This window comes from Calidris pugnax, unplaced genomic scaffold, assembly GCF_001431845.1.
Source record: "Calidris pugnax isolate Ruff unplaced genomic scaffold, ASM143184v1 scaffold38, whole genome shotgun sequence".
NCBI classification, from domain to species: domain Eukaryota; kingdom Metazoa; phylum Chordata; class Aves; order Charadriiformes; family Scolopacidae; genus Calidris; species Calidris pugnax.
Window position 1 is genome coordinate 11,835,592 of NW_015090995.1, and position 4,463 is coordinate 11,840,054.

The window sequence follows — 4,463 nt, forward strand, 5'->3', positions numbered from 1 at the left end:
GGGGGGGCGGGGGGTGTGGGGGGGGGGGGGGGGGGGGGGGGGGGGGTTTCTCTTGTGAGTCTTTTTACAAAATTGTGTCTCTCTTAAGCAAAGGCTTTGGCTGGGATATGTTGCAGGCGTCTTGCTTTTTCATTATCTATGGGTGACCTACTGATAGTGTGTTGGTGGCCAGACAGTGGAAATGAAATGAAAATGCAGCAGATCATAGCCCTTACTATGGTTAGAAAGGCTGGTGATCCAGTTAGAATCTCAAGAGAGCCCCAAACCAGTCTGATAGCACTGCATGAAGAGCAAAAACCACAAACACTAAGTTTTTATTTTCTTTTCTACAGTATATTTTTTGTTGGTGTGAATGACTTTCTTGGCATCTTCCCTCTGAAAGTAAGGACTCCCCTTGCCAGTAAATGCTCAGAGTGGGCCGTGTGTAGGTTCAAATGGAGTCAAGCTGATTTGTTAGAAATTCAGCCTGGGTTGTGGTGTAGCATTTGTTTGCAGAGCTCCTTAAGAAGTCCCTGTCACCACCTGTGCATTTTCACCCCTCAGCAATATCATTATTGTGCTACTGCAAGTGTTCAGAGATCCAGGTTTTAAAAATATCAAGGGGAAAAGAAAGTCCCAAGGTGAGAGGAACAGCGTTACATGAGACAAAGGTGATCTGGAGTGCAGTGGGGTCAGAGGTTTGGGAGGTAACCACCCTCAGCTGTGTGGGGCTGGGGGGGGGGGGGGGGCTGGAGAGAGATTCTTTAAGAGGGAGTGTAGCGATAGGATGAGGGGTAATAGTTTTAAACTGGAGGAGAGGAAATTTAGATTAGATATCAGGAAGAAATTCTTTACTGTGAGGGTGGTGAGGCACTGGTTGCCCAGAGAAGTTGTGGATGCCCTGACCCTGGAAATGTTCAAGGCCAGGCTGGATGAGGCTTAGAAAAACCTGGTCTAGTGGGAAGTGTCCCTGCCCCCGGGGTGGGGGGGGGGGGGGGGGGGGGGTGTGGTGTTTTGAAGGCCAGGACAGAATGGTTCTGGTTAAATGACTCCAATTAAATTTTACAAAACCAGGCCGATCAGAAAAGGTTGCATCTGCTTAGGCCTGAGAGACAGAAAGTAAAGCAGGGCAGGCAGCTGTAGAGAACAGCCAGCCATTCCTCACGGTGTCTCCCTGGGGGAACACCAGGAGCACGAAGCTGATCTGTCTCCAGCAGGAAAGGCCCAGGTTAGATACCGCCCTGTGGAAAACAAATAAACCCAGCAACACCTCCCGGGGCTGGGGCTTTGGTTTGGTGCCAACGGGCACCAACAGGAGGACTTGCCACCCGACGTCGTACTTGGGCTAGTTTTATTCTTAAATAGGCTCAACAATACAATGGGCCGGTTAGAAGTAGTCTATGCTCTTTCTAATCAAAAAATGCTAAATTACTTCCCCCACCACCACCTCACCTCTTCTTAAGGGAGTAACTCATTACCTCTCACAAGCCGTTTGACGACACCTCCCTGTCACCCGCGGGGTCACTCCTGCCTCATGTAGAGGAACCAGGTCTCCCCTTCCAGCCCCACCCGAGGTTCCGTGCCGGAGCCGCTCCTGGAAGGCCTTTGCTCAACCCTCGTTGACTCCGAGGCACTAAAGGCTTTCAGTGGCAGAGATCTGGAGCAACTCGTTCAGTTTTTAGTAAGAAATTGCTTTCAAGCTCTGTGTTGGTTTTAAGGTGTCTACTCAAAGTGTCCCTTAGTGTAAACTTGCTCTGTTCCTCCTTTGCCACTGGTGACAGCTCTCTGTGCCTTTGTTAGGGTCACACAGGATGTAGTTGGAGGTTAATCATCTCTTGTCTTCCTCCCTCCATGGATCGAGCCTTCTGGGCCCACTGTCAGTGCAGGCTCTGGCTCTCTCTAGGCAGCCCGTGTTGTCTGAAGTAGAGGCCCTACACTCTTGTATCAGACACACCCAAACTGGATTTTGTTTCTCTTCGAACTCATTTCTCAGTCTGAGGAGGATAATTTTAAATTCTGAACTTGCTTTCTGAGGAACCTGCAGCTACACTGAGCTTTCTGAAACCTTCACATTTACAAAATGATCTGCTCCCTCGCACTTCAGCCCCATATTGTGTGTCTTTTCAGTCCAGCACAAGATGTCATCTATAGCTATGACACGACGGGTTAGAAGCCATAGACCTTCATCTCCATCCTAGCTCTTTATTTTTAATGGCAAGAATGACATTCTTGCTCATTCTGTTTCTTACTTCTCCACAAGTTCTGTCGCAAAAGGATTTAGAATTCATTAAAAACAGGATAAAGTTCTCACCAAACTGCAATTACCTTTGCAAATAATCCCCCTATTTGAAGGCAGCCTGATGAACCCTTCCCTCTCCAAAAATACTTGAAAAGCTGATGTGCATCAGTGATTTGCAGCCCAACCACATTTAGTTAATTTCTTAAAAGACAAGCGAGGCTCACTCTGGGCTTTGTTTTCAACATCTGTAGCAAGTACTTGTTGCTGCTGCTTTTGAGAAGCTCTTCTAAGGTATGCTCAGTTTGGGAGAGGATGTGAGGTGCTGAACAGTAACCAGAGACAACTTGTGCAATACATAAAGAACTTTACACAAACTTGTTGAACCATTTAAATTGTATTCCACTTTTGAAACATTAACATTGTGTGTGTATATACTGAAAATAGCAATCCTCAGTCAACCGAGACACAGAGATAGCTGCAGTCTAGATAAAATATGTTTCATGTAAATACATTCATGATTCAAAACAAAGAGTCATACACCCTGCTGACAGACTCGAGTGCAAGTGACTTTCTTACATGTATTTAACATTTGTGATGCAAAGAGGCTGACTAAGGGCTATTTAAACATGGAAAAATTGGTAACATGGCTCCAGGACTGAGTCATTTAAAAAGTTGCTACTGATCAGGGAAGTATTTCCTGTTGTCATAAACCAACTGTATGTGTCTTAAAAAAATAATTCTATTTTTTAGAAAAACTATTTCCTGGTTCCATGCCCAATTAGGTACAGTCACCTTTATATACCACGTTTCTCTTTCCCTTTCCCCTCGGGGCTCTCGGCAGGTGAGCTGGCAGTGTGCTGGGCTGGCCAGAGAAAGCTACGCCTGGGGAGTCTGAAGTTGGTCCCAGGGAGAAGGGACAGTGTTTAGTTAATGAGTAGATAGCCATGATTTATTTTTGTCAAAATCTGTTTGAACTTGGAAAAAAAGAAAAATACACATACATGCAATAAAGGAAAAACTTGCCCTGAACTTGCAAGCTCGTGTGTTCAAGAGAAGCATCATACAAAATCTTTTACTTTCTGTACAATGACAATACCAAATAAATTTTCTTTTTAACCATCATATACACAACACAAATATTATGAATAGAAATCTATAAATACTTTAAAATGAATTTGTAATACATAGCAGTTGAGGGCCATAGCTGTACAAAATGTAAGCAACAAATATAAAACGATTAAGAAAGTGCAAAGTAGAACGGTATCAAGAGCCTCCACTTTTTACAGCATTTATGGTTCAAGTGTCAAGAGCTGGCAGGGAGCAGGAGCTCGGGTACAAGTCAAAAGAAGACACAGTACAGGATTCTGCACACAAAAGGATGAACTATTATTAAATTGTATCTTCCCACTTCTTCACATCTATGACTTCCAGTTAATAAGGTAACATTTTCATAATGAATTTTTGTAAAGAGTGATTTGTCCCTTTTCACAAGTTCCATAAAACAAAGATTCCCTGTCCACAGACTACTTTTCTGTAAGTAAAACAAGACTCCACAGGGGAACTGCTGTTTCTGGTTGCCTTGTTATGCTCACTGTATTTAAAAGGTGAACGGAAATACCCTTCCATAGAGCCCCTCCATACAGGTAACCTGTGCCATCCCTCACGCCTACGGGAGGGTCTAGAGGATTAGTGCCTTAAAAACAAAAGCGCCAATTGCCCCTCAAAAAACCCAACAGAACTAGAAACCCCTTTGAGTTTCAGATCTGCTCAGAGCCAGCTGCCATCAGTTTCGCTGCTGTTGCCAGTCAAGAGGCAGGTTTTCATTCCGTGTTCAGGCAGGGATTTCTCATCAGCACCTCCTGGCCCAGGGCAAGGCTTTGTTTTCTTTTATGCCGCGTGTCCTAGTGGAACGCTCTGCTTCAATTAAAGTACAGTGGCAAGTAAAAACATATTTGGGGAGTTGGAACTTGAAATAGTTAATTCAACTCTCTTGAATGAAATGTCTTGTTTTTTAGAAAGCTTTTCAGTTCACCTTTATTTGAGTAAGTGTACTTTGTATTCTTCTTTAGGCACTGTAAATATTCAAGACACTAACTGATGTGCAGAAGAATCCATCCACTCTCAAGCAGTGCATTAGTAGTGATCTCTAGCAAGTTTTTCACTAATGTTGTCATCTTGTTTTTGTTTTTAAATAAAGAAGGGTAGACTTTAAATACTCTCCCCCCCCCCCCCACAACCCTTACTA